The 13273-nt window shown below is 39.6% G+C and overlaps 2 long non-coding RNA genes across 7 annotated transcripts in view; one reads left to right on the forward strand and one right to left on the reverse strand.

Moving 5' to 3' along the window:
* The window catches only part of LOC128704679 (uncharacterized), a 92205-nt gene that overhangs the window by 69688 nt on the left and 9244 nt on the right, over positions 1-13273 (forward strand). For both annotated transcript variants that reach the window (XR_011390977.1, XR_011390976.1), the window contains exon 4: positions 12112-12241. This is a non-coding gene — a long non-coding RNA (uncharacterized lncRNA). The remainder of the gene's footprint in view (positions 1-12111; positions 12242-13273) is intronic.
* Positions 1344-13273, reverse strand: part of LOC128704680 (uncharacterized) — a 30982-nt gene continuing 19052 nt past the window's right edge. For all 5 annotated transcript variants that reach the window (XR_011390980.1, XR_011390978.1, XR_011390981.1 and 2 more), the window contains one exon: positions 1344-2302. This is a non-coding gene — a long non-coding RNA (uncharacterized lncRNA). The remainder of the gene's footprint in view (positions 2303-13273) is intronic.

The following is a 13273-nucleotide window of genomic DNA, read 5'->3' on the forward strand; positions in this document are numbered from 1 at the left end:
CCATTCGCTCCTATTTAACATGTGTGAGCATGTTAAATAGGAGCGAATGGAGACAGTTTTTTTTTTCAGGACTTGACGTGGTGTTGGAGTGTGAGCAGGGTAATATTTATGAAGGGATTCAGGGAAACTGGCAGGCTGGACTTGAGTCCTGGAGATGGGAAGTACAGTGCCTGCACTCTGAAGGAGGGGTGTTAATGTTGCAGTTTTATAACTGTAGTGTAAGTGTGCCTCTAGCAAGACAATGTTGGAGCGAATGATGAAAGTTTTTTATTTTTTGGGGCTCCCTGACTTGGTGAGAAATGGCAAGTGTGTTAATAAAAAAAAAATAATAAGACGATTGCCATCAGCCCAAACTTAGAGATAATTGTAGAATTACTGACAAAATGTTAGGTCAATGTTGACCTCTCTGGGAGCCAAGTGTTGCTACAATGTTGACCTCTCCAGGAGCCAAGTGTTACTACAATGTTGACCTCTCCAGGAGCCAAGTGTTGCTACAATGTTGACCTCTCCAGGAGCCAAGTGTTGCTACAATGTTGACCTCTCCAGGAGCCAAGTGTTACTACAATGTTGACCTCTCCAGGAGCCAAGTGTTGCTACAATGTTGACCTCTCCAGGAGCCAAGTGTTGCTACAATGTTGACCTCTCCAGGAGCCAAGTGTTGCTACAATGTTGACCTCTCCAGGAGGCAAGTGTTGCTACAGTGTTGACCTCTCCAGGAGCCAAGTGTTGCTACAGTGTTGACCTCTCCAGGAGGCAAGTGTTGCTACAGTGTTGACCTCTCCAGGAGCCAAGTGTTGGTACAGTGTTGACCTCTCCAGGAGGCAAGTGTTGCTACAGTGTTGACCTCTCCAGGAGGCAAGTGTTGCTACAATGTTGACCTCTCCAGGAGCCAAGTGTTGCTACAGTGTTGACCTCTCCAGGAGGCAAGTGTTGCTACAATGTTGACCTCTCCAGGAGCCAAGTGTTGCTACAATGTTGACCTCTCCAGGAGCCAAGTGTTGCTACAATGTTGACCTCTCCAGGAGCCAAGTGTTGCTACAATGTTGACCTCTCCAGGAGCCAAGTGTTGGTACAGTAAAATGCGACATTAGTTGCAACTGTGTGTATTTATCTAACATTGTGTAATGTCTAAAAAAATTTAAAACTCGAGTAATGGTGATTCCCTAGATACCATCAATAACACAGTAAATCACTTGGCAGAGTCAGTTGATTACTACAATCAACTGCAGTGACATCAGACATCAACCTACCAATCACTGTACATCACTACTGATGAAGTCATTGACAGGAGGAAATAACCTGTCAACTGAACATATCTTGAAGAAGAAGAACAAGACAAGTAAGAATTTATTGAACTCTATCCGTGTAACACAGAATAATGAACACAACTGACTGTGGCATAATATAGTCACATAAATATAAAATGTTGATATAGAAAAAGATAGTTAAGTCACTGTAACTGGCATTGCTGATTACATAAAAAATTCACGATGTAACTGCATACAGCAGTAAGCCAGTTAAGTCAGTGTGATATAACTGCATACAGCAGTAAGCCAGTTAAGTCAGTGTGATATAACTGCATACAGCAGTAAGCCAGTTAACTCAGTGTGATATAACTGCATACAGCAGTAAGCCAGTTAACTCAGTGTGATGTACTTACGTTGTGTGTTTGTATTTTTAACGATTTGTATAAAAGTTTTGGCAGAGAATACTATAAATGTGTGTAAAGGTTATACTGGCTCACAGATGTTATGGTCGTGCATACTCATGTAATAATAACATAAGATAACTTGCTAAAGTTGAAGAATGTGACATTTTGGTGTTGGGTATATTTATTAGGAGTCTTAACTAAAGTTATGTGTAAGTATAAAAGAATATTGTGTATCCACCATGGCCCAGTCAGTGACCAGGTCGTGTGGTGGATCAGAGCCTGATCAACTAGGCTGTTACTGCTGGTTGCACCTAAATTGACGTACTAACCACAGCCCGGCTGGTCAGGTACTGACTTTAGGTGCCTGTCCAGCACCTTCTTGAAGACAGCCAGGGGGCCTTGAAAACCAGGGGTCTATTGGTAATCCCCTTTATGTGTGTTTACAATCCTTAAAATTTTCATTTTAAATCCTAAAATCAAGTTAATATTGGTATTTGAAAGTTTTTTAGTGATCCACCTTAAAGTGTTCAGCATAAACCCATATTTGCACTAAAATGACATTTATCGTCTATCAAAGACACAAAGAATGTAGAACTGGAGGAAGGAGAGTCAGGGGCATCTGCAGTGGCACTGGAGCTTCATGGTGGCAACCTGGTTGAAAGAAAGAATTTAGGGGTTAGTGGTTATTATGATTTGATTTGATGTGCTGTCGGAGTGTGAGCAAGGCAACATTTACAAAGCAATTTAGGGAGAGTGGTTATCTGGACTTGAGTCCTGGTAGTTGAAAGTGCAGTGCCTGCATTCTGAAGGATGAGCAGGGAAGTTATAGTTCTGGAGGAGTGAAGTATAGTGCCTGCACTCTGAAGGATGTGCGGGGATAATACAGTTTAGAGAGTTATCCGAGGTGTACTATTAGCATGCTTCTTGCAAGACAGTAATAGTGAGCAATGTTGAAAATGTATAGCCTCATGGCCATCCTACCTCAGTGGGAGATGGGCAGTGTGTTAAAAAAAAAAGGTGTGAGGAGGTTATTGGAAATTTTGGTTGGCTTGAGCCTGGTCTGTCCAGCACCCCAGAGTTCAGCTCATGTTATGAGTTGTCACATTAGAGCCCTACCCCAATATTTGTGTTATACAGTATTATAGAAGCATAGGGATTGAATTAGATATGGGAATCTATATAAAATGACCTAAAATCATTAATAACTTAAAACTGCTGTGCAAACAATTTCCCATTCCAGTGGCAAACAACACGCTCCCCCAAAACTTGAACTTGTTTAATAAACAAAATATGTGCTCATACTACTGTACCTAAAGTATATAGGACAGTCATTTTCAATATAAGCCTTTCTCTGAAACTTTTCCTTTTAACTCAACCTGTGTGAAAACTCAATGCTCATAAAAGGCCCTAAGATCAAGAACTATGAAGCATTGAAAGGTTCTCTATCTGCCAACTAATTCAAAGCCATTGTTAAAAAACACTATCTCCTTAGCATAATTGAGACAGCAATCTGTTATGTCTAATAAAACCAGCTTTCATCCAGCTCCGTCCCTGCTCTTCCTTCAACACCCATACATAATTGGTAGCCTGTATATTTTTTTTATTAACTCATTGGTCATTTCTCACCAGGTCAGGGTGGCCTGGAAAAGAAAAATTTTCACCATTCACTCCATCACTGTCTTGCCAGAGTGGTGCTTTACACTACAGTTTATAAAACTGCAACATTAACACCCCTCCTTCAGAGTGCAGACACTGTACTTCCCATCTCCAGGGCTCGAGTCCAGCCTGCCGGTTTCTCTGAACCCCTTCATAAATGTTACCTTGCTTACATTCCAACAGCACACAGTCCTAAAAACCATTTGTCTCTATTCGCTCCTGTCTAACACATTCACACATGCTTGCTGGAAGTCCAAATCCCTCGCACACAAAACCTTTACCCCCTCCCTCCAACATTTCCTAGGCCGACTCCTACCCTGCTTTCCCTTCACTACAGATTTGTATACTCTCGAAGTCATTCTATTTCATTCCATCCTCTCTGCATGTTGAAACCATCTCAATAACCCCCCCCCCTCAGCCCTCTGGATAATAGTTTTGGTAATCCCACACCACCACCTAATCTCCAAGTCATGGATTCTCTGCATTATATTCACACCACACATTGCCTTCAGACATGATATCTCCACTACCTCCAGCATTCTCCTCGCTGCAACATTCACAACCCATGCCTCGCACCCAAACAAGAGCGTTGGTATAGCTACACTCTCATATATTCCCCTCTTTGATTTCATGGATCAAGTTCTGTCTCCACAGACACCTCAGTGAAACACTCGTCTTTTTCCCCTCGTCAATTCTATGATTCACCTCATCCTTCATAGACCCATCTGCTGACATGTCCACTCCCAGATATCTGAACACATTCACCTCCTCCATACTCTCTCCCTCCAATCTGATATCCAATCTTCCATTACCTAATTTTTTTGTTATCCTCATCGCCTTACTCTTTCCTATATTCACTTTTACCTTCCTTCTTTTACATACCCTACCAAACTCATCCACCAACCTTTGCAACTTCTCTTCAGAATCTCCCAAAAGCACAGTGTCATCAGCAAAGAGCAACTGTGACAACTCCCACTTTGTGTTAGATTCTTTATATTTTAACCCCACACCTCTTGCCAACACCTGAGCATTCACTTCTTTTACAACCCCATCTATAAATATATTGAACAACCATAGTGACATCACACATCCCTGTCTAAGGCCTACTTTTACTGGGAAATAATCCCCATCTCGCCTACATACTCTAACCTGAGCCTCACTATCCTCGTAAAAACTCTTCACTGCTTTCAATAATCTACCTCCTATTCCATACATTTGCAACATTGCTCTCCTATCCATCCTATCATGTGCCTTTTCCAAATCCATGAATGCCACAAAAACCTCTTTACCCTTATCCAAATACTGTTCACCCATATGTTTGCTGCCCAAAGAACATTTATCCCATATAAAGAAATTAGATTGAACAGAAATGACCCAAAATGGATGAATAATAGGCTCAAATATCTTTTAGGACAGAAAAAGGGAATTTATAGGCACATCAAAAGAGGTGAGGGTCATCTTATGAATTAGTATATTGACATTAAGAGGGACATTAAAAAGGGGATAAGAAAAGCCAAACGGGACTATGAAATTAAAGTTGCCAGGGATTCAAAAACTAACCCGAAAAGTTTTTTCCACGTTTATAGAACAAAAGTTAGAGATAAGATAGGTCCCCCTAAAAATAACTAAAAGAACATAAGAATGTAGGAACACTGCAGAAGGCCTACTGGCCCATGCGAGGCAGGTCCTTATCAAAACGACCTCTACCTAAAGCTACCCAAGAAATAACTCCCGTACCCAATAACTCCTATGGGCATCTTACTGACAAAGAGAACGAAATGTGCTTGATTTTAAATAATAATTTTCTCTCGGTTTTTACTCAGGAGGACACTAACAATATCCCAGTAATAATTTTTTATAGTGGGCTTGAAGACGACAAATTATGCAATATCATAGTCACTAGTGAAATGGTTATCAAACAGATAGACCGACTGAAGCAAAATAAATCCCCGGGCCCTGACGAACTTTTTTCCAGGATTCTTAGTGTAAAATGGAACTTTGTGAACCATTGACTAATATTTTTAATATTTCTCTTCAAACAGGTGTAGTGTCTGATATGTGGAAGATGGCTAATATTATTCCTTTTTTAGAGCAGGGGACAAGTCGTTACCATCAAATTACCGTCCAATAAGCCTAACCTCAATTGTAGGCAAATTACTAGAGTCAATTATAGCTGATAATATAAGAAGCCATCTGGATAAGCATAGCTTGATTAATGATACTCAACATGGATTCATGAGGGGCCGTTCCTGCCTAACTAATTTATTAACCTTCTTCAATAAAGCTTTTGAGGCCGTTGATCATGGTAAAGAATTCGATATTGTTTATTTAAATTTTAGTAAGACTTTTGATAGAGTACCGCACCAGAGACTGTTAAAGAAAGTGGCAGCTCATGGCATTGGGGGAAAAGTGCTGTCATGGATCGAGTCATGGCTCATTAATAGGAAGCAGAGAGTATGCTTAAATGGGGTTAAATCCGAGTGGGGATCTGTAACAAGTAGCGTACCACAGGGATCAGTTTTAGGCCCATTATTGTTTATAATATATATCAATGACCTTGATGAGGGTATTATTAGTGATATGAGCAAATTTGCCGATGACACAAAGATAGGTAGGATAATTGATTCAAACATAGATGTTAGGGAACTCCAGGAGGATTTAGACAAACTCTATTCTTGGTCAGAAAAGTGGCAGATGCAGTTCAATGTAGATAAATGCAAGGTTCTGAAGCTCGGGAGTGCCCATAACCCTAGCACTTATAAGTTAAATAATGTAGAACTTAGCCATACAGATTGCAAAAAGGACTTGGGGGTTATGGTAAGCAGCAACCTTAAACCAAGACATTAATGCCTAAGCATATGTAATAAGGCAAATAGATTATTGGGATTTATATCAAGAAGTGTAAGCAACAGATGTCCAGAGGTCATACTGCAGCTTTATACATCATTAGTAAGGCCTCACCTAGATTATGCAGCTCAGTTCTGGTCTCCATATTACAGAATGGACATAAATTCGTTAGAAAACATTCAGCAAAGAATGACCAAATTAATACATAGCATTAGAAATCTTCCGTATGAAGAACGACTGAAAACTCTTAAACTACATTCACTTGTAAGACGAAGAATGAGGGGAAACACGATTAAAGTGTACAAGTGGAATATGGGTATTAACAAAGGGGATGTAAATAAGGTCTTGAGGATATCTCACCTAGAGAGAACCCGCAATGATGGATTTAAATTAGACAAGTTTAGATTTAGAAAGGATATAGGAAAGTACATGTATTGGTTTGGAAATAGGGTAGTTGATGAGTGGAACAGTCTACCTAGTTTTGTTATTGATGCTAAAACCTTGGGTAGCTTCAAATTTAGGTTGGATATATACATGAGCGAGAGGGGTTGGATTTGAGCGGGACTTGCATATATTAGAGGATAGTTATCAGACCTTATTTCTTGGGTAGCATTGAAAATTGGGTTGGGCAAATGTTTTGTTAGCAGGATGTATTGTAAAGGACCTGCCTAGTATGGGCCAACAGGCCTCTTTTCATATGTTTCACTGTAAACACTTGGTCTACACACCCCCTACCTTTCCTAAAGGCTCCTTGTTCATCTGCTATCCCGCTCTCTGTCTTACTCATAATTCTATCAATAATAACTCTACCATACACTACTAGGTACACTCAACAGACTTATTTCCCTATAATTTTTACATATACTATTGCCGCATTTAATTTATATTGTAATCTGAAGTAACTTGCTGTATCTTCAACATTTCTACATTCAATCTCTATAAAATTGCGGATCTTTGAATTAGAACTTGGAAATAATATATCTCTTTTGTGATCGACCATCTGTCTTGACCAGTCTTATTGTAGTTAACTGCGTAAGAATTCTTCTTTAATATTACGTATATTCAGTAATGTGGCTTATAATTCGCTGGTCAAAATACATTACATAATTTGTGGCCATCTTTTAAGAACATAAGAAAGAAGGAACACTGCACCGGGCCTACTGACCCATGCAAAGCAGGTCCATGCTCCCCCCTCAATTAGCCCAATGACCCACCTAGTCAGGTCACTTCCACTTAAGGAAGGAGCAAGGCATCAGACCTAGTAGCACAAGCTAGTCAGGTCCAACTTACACCCACTCGTGTATTTATCTAACCTATTTTTAAAACTACACATCGTTTTAGCCTCTATAACTGTACTGGGGAGTTTGTTCCACTCATCCACAACTCTATTACCAAACCAGTGCTTTCCTATATCCTTCCTGAATCTGAATTTTTCCAACTTGAAACCATTGCTGCGAGTCCTGTCTTGGCTGGAAATTTTCAGCACGCTACCTACATCCCCTTTATTTATTCCTGTTTTCCATTTATACACCTCGATCAAATAATCCCTAATTCTACGTCTTTCGAGAGAGTGCAGATTCAGGGCCTCAGTCTATCCTCATAGGGAAAATTTGATACATGGGATCAACTTTGTCATCCTCCTCTGTACGTTTTCCAGTACATTTATGTCCATTCTGTAATACGGTAACCAGAACTGAGCAGCGTAGTCTAAATGAGGCCTAACCAAGGATATATAGAGTTGAAGAACAACCTGAGGACTTCTATTATTTATACTTCTAGATATGAAGCCAAGGATTCTGTTAGCTTTATTGTGAACACTAATGCACTGTTGTCTTGGTTTTAGATTACTGCTAACCAGAACTCCTAAATCCTTTTCACAATCAGTAGTATTAAGATCTACATTATTTAGTTTATATGTGGTATGGTTATTTTCCTGTCCAATATTTAGAACTTTGCATTTGTCTATATTAAACTGCATCTGCCACTTCTCCAATCATTGCACGAGTCTATTCAAATCATCCTGGAGTGCTCTAGTGTCCTCATTAGAATGAATTGGCCAGCCTATTTTGGTGTCATCAGCAAATTTGCTTATGTCGCTATTTATTCCCTCATCTATGTCGTTTATGCAAGTTGTGAACAACAGGCCCAACACTGACCCCTGCGGAACACCACTTGTGACATGCCCCCATTCTGATTTCTCCCCATTTCTGTAAAAACTCTGCTGCCTATTTGTCAGCCATGCCTCTACCCAGGAAAAAATTTCTCCTATTCCTCAATAGCCTCTGATGTGGAACTCTATCGAAAGCCTTACTGAAGTCCGTATACACAATATCATTTTTATTACCATGATCTACCTCAAACACCTTAGTGAAAAAAGTTAGTAAATTTGCAAGACAGGAACGCCCCTTTGTAAAACCGTGTTGAGATTCATTAATCAATCTGTGCCTATGTTAGACAGCCTTCGATAATGCACTGCCTTTCTTGGGTGGCTAACCCTCCGGGGTTAAAAATCCAAACGAAATATTATCTTAATTTCTCTACTTGTCTGAGGAACATGTCGCTAGTTACAGCAATCGTGCATAGTTATTATCACCCTGTTCTACATAATCTGTTATTTCAGGAATTTCGCTAGTATTTTCCCGGGTAAAAACTGAGAGGAAGTAGGTATTGAAAATTTCACATATCCTTATCACTGTCAGTGATCTGACCTGAGTTACTCTTAAGTGGGCCAATCTTGTCCCTAATCTTACTTCTGTATACCTGAAAGAACCCTTTTGGTTTAGTTTTTGAATCCCTTGTGACTTTAGCCTTGTACTCCCTCTTTGCTTTTCTTGTTCCTTTTTTTATTTCTCTTTAATTGAATATATCGATTTCTTAACTGCCCATCCCCTCTTTTGATACGCCTATATATGCCTCTCTTTTGACCAGTGAGATGTTTTAATCTATTGTTTATCCATTTGGGATCATTTTTGTTAGATCTAATTTCCCTACTCGGAACAAAAGTTGTCTGGGCAGCTAGAACTATGCTCTGAAAAACGTCATATTGGCAACCAAGATCACCTACCTGATCCATAGTCAGGACATCCCAATTTAGCCCACCCCAGGTAATTTTTCAGTCCCATGAAGTCGGCCAAGCGAAAATCTGGGACAGAGGTTTGATTGCAGTTATCTGGGTAATTCCATGATATATTGAAACTAAGTGATTTGTGATCACTTTCCCCAAGCTCATCATTAACCTCAAGATTATTAATTAGTGAATCTTTGTTGGCAAGAACCAAGTCAAGCAGATTGTTGGTTCTGTCACAAACTGTTCTAAAAAGCAATCCTGAACTGTGTCAAGAAAGTCACTAGATTCAAAATTTCCTGTTGTATTGTTCCAATCAGTTTGTCTAAAGTTAAAATCTTCCATTAACACAACATTTTCATATCTAGATGCCTTATGAATTTCGTCCCATAACAGCTTACTGCACTCTCTATCAAGGTTTGGGGGCCTATAAATCCCACCCAAAATTAATTTGTCACGACCCTCGAGAAACTGTAGCCAAACAGATTCTGTGTCCGATGTTTCTAATCTTATATCATGTCTAAGACAACAATTTAAATTATCTCTAACATACATTGCCACTCCACCACCCTTCCTGTTGACCCTATCAGTGTGGAATAGTTTATAACCCTGTATGTTGCATTCAGAAGGCATTTCTCTATCTTTCAGGTTGAACCAGGTCTCTGTTATACCAATAATATCTATAGTATTACCTACACTTGCAAGTAATCTTAGCTCATCTATCTTATTTCTTAGACTCCTACTATTTGTATAGTAAACCTTACGGGAGCTAGTCACTCGTTGCCCTCTACTATCTCTCTTTGTTTGTTGATCAATTGATTTGCCTCTACTAGCAACTTTATTTTGAATATTGTCTTTTAAACATATCCCTGAGGTATCCCAGTAATATCTGCTGTTTTCAACCCTAATACTGCAGCCTGATTGTGTCCCACGAACACCTATACCTCTATAATCTATCAGTTTAAAGTCCTAGACAAGTCATCAATTACCCTCTCAATCGAGTTGGCTAATGCAACCACTCCATCTCCAGAGAGATGCATATCATACATATCACGTTTGCCACAGAAGTTGTCCCAGTTATCAATGAATGGAACTGCAAGTTCCTTGCAGTACCTGTCCAGCCAGCAATTTATACCAATTGCCCTAGACATCTATTCATTGCCCACTTCCTTTCTGGGCAAGATGCTACATATGATAGGGATCCCTCTCTTAGACCTGATTATTTCTATGGCTGACCTGTACTTATCCAGTAGCTCCTGTCTCCTGCCCTTCCCAATGTCATTACCCCCAGCACTAAGACAGATAATGGGCTTGTTCCCATTACCTGACATAATATTATCCAACCTACAACTGTCACCAACACCAGCTCCTGGGAGGCACACACACTGTCTGCCCTTTCTATCTCTGTTACTAAAAGCACGGTCTATATATCTTACCTGAGAATCTCCTACAATTAGAATATTCTTATCTTGATTAGTGGAGGAATCAATGGTACCTTCAACCTCACTAACCACTGAAGTACACTCGCCTTGGAGAACACGGAATCGATTTCCCACCTTCACATCTTCACTATTAACTCTCCTTATCTTCCTTCTTCCTGAACTGTGAACCACTTGTGCCTACCATTATATTAATTCATGTAAATTGCATTATATGGTTTAAAGAAAAAAGTATTAGCGTCAAAAATACTAAATATGGTTTGCTGTGTTGCCAGACTAATAGTGGATATTGTATGTTGCTGTATCAACATGTGGGGACCAAGACTGTTTCAACATGTAACCAAAAATACTGCTGAAACAAGTGTAAAGTCTTCAAGAGGAAACTGGACAAGTATCTTCACCAGGTGCTGGATCAACCAAGCTTTGATGGAGTGTAAAGTAAAAGGACACAAGTGCAACTAATGTGACATTTATTGTGGCAACGTTTCGCTCTCCAGGAGCTTTATCAAGCCATTACAAACAATACATGGACACAGAGGGTATATAAAGGCTCAGAGTGAGGTGCAATACTAGTGAGGTACCATTTCGATGTTCACTAGTGGTAGTAGTAGTAGTAGTGGTAGTGACTACTACTACTACCACTAGTGAACATCGAAATGGTACCTCACTAGTATTACACCTCACTCTGAGCCTTTATATACCCTCTGTGTCCATGTATTGTTTGTAATGGCTTGATAAAGCTCCTGGAGAGCGAAACGTTGCCACAATAAATGTCACATTAGTTGCACTTGTGTTCTTTTACTTTACATATTGTCGGTAATTCTACCAACTTTATTACAATTTGATGGAGTGGGTCAGTGGAGCACCAGGAGTAACATCCTGGTGGAGGAGGCAATCACCAGATAAGCCTGACCCCAGGCTGGGCTCTGGCAGTAGAAAAACACTCAGAACTCATCAGAGGTTAAGGTTAGTTTGTCAGTAGTGTGTGTGAGGAGTTTATGGCATTTTATTGAGGAGATCTTCAGTCTTTGTCAGTATAGTTTATTAAATCTATCCGATGTAGTAACTGGGTTGACTAATGCCCCTTGCTCCCGGCATTTTAGTCGCCTCTTACGACACTCATGGCTTACAGAGGAAGAATTTTGTTCTGCTTCCCCAAGGAGAATAAAGTATTTATATGACACTATTACTGGAGAGTCATTGCAAAGATCTAGTGTCATATAAATACTTTATTCTCCATAGGGAAGTGGAACCGAATTCTTCCTCCGTAAGCCATGCGTGTTGTAAGAGGCGACTAAAATGCCAGGAGCAAGGGGCTAGTAACCCCTTCTCCTGTATATATTACTAAATTTGAAAGGAGAAACTTTCATTTTTCCTTTTGGGTCATCCCACCTCGGTGGGATACGGCCGGTACATTGAAAGAAGAAGAAATATTTTATAAATTTTGTTTCCAGAAACTGTCCGTCTCCCACCAAAGTAGTGACCCAAACAAAGAAGAAATGCTTTTACCACCAGTCTTGCCAGAGAAGCGCTGATACTACACTTCATAAACAGTAATGTCTCCACCCATCCTTTAGGGTGCAGGTACTGTACTTCCTTAGTTGTGTTATATAGTAATTGAAGAGAATTGTTGGACAGATGTACTTGAAATATTTGTCATCTTATATTAGTGATTTATATTAAAAGTCATATAGTTATATGTTGTATAGTTGAAGGTTATTTGGCAGTTGGTCAGTTTTGTTAATACAGACAACTGCTATTACAAGAAAGTAAATTGTATGGAATCTGGTCCAGTGTATACAACCTAAGTTGACATAAGTTGGATTGAATATGGTATGGATTGAGTCACCAAAATTATTTTTTTTTTTAATAAGATATGTGCGGCATCTGCGGTCACGTTATACAAGTCTTACTGACATACAACTGTTTCCATCCCATTTGTTGTCAAATTAATGTTGTAAAAGGCGACTAAAATGCCGGGAGCAAGGGACTAATATCTCTTTGTGTATAAATTACTAAATGTAAAAAGAAAAACTTTGTTTTAGTTAGCTGCCTCAATGGCAGATGCTCAGTGTGTTGAGAAAACGAACAAGTACTTGTTTTGTGTGCGTGAGAAAGTGATGTATAGGCACCATCAGCAAATTTTATCTAAAGCACAATACTATTCCCCTCATATTAAACCGAATACTATATTAATTATAATTAATGGATGTGTAGCAGCTAATGTTTGTTAGATATCTGAAAATGTCCATAGATAAATACATTTTGTATACAGTGGACCCCCGCTTAACGATCACCTCCCAATGCGACCAATTATGTAAGTGCGTTTGTGCGTGTATGTTTGGGGGTCTGAAATGGACTAATCTACTTCACAATATTCCTTATGGGAACAAATTCGGTCAGTACTGGCACCTGAACATACTTCTGGAATGAAAAAAAATATCATTAACCGGGGGTCCACTGTATTGGTAAGAACATTCTCTAATGTGTGGCATACCCCAAACTTCGGGCAGGCATTCTCAGAAATGCGTGCCTTGGTGGTCTCCTGCTTGTGCTCGTGCAGTACGTTTAAAACGCGCTGCATGGGGCAGGTACCGGTACAATAGAACCACAGAG

The sequence above is a fragment of the Cherax quadricarinatus genome, chromosome 100, assembly GCF_038502225.1.
Source record: "Cherax quadricarinatus isolate ZL_2023a chromosome 100, ASM3850222v1, whole genome shotgun sequence".
Classification (NCBI taxonomy): Eukaryota; Metazoa; Arthropoda; class Malacostraca; order Decapoda; family Parastacidae; genus Cherax; species Cherax quadricarinatus.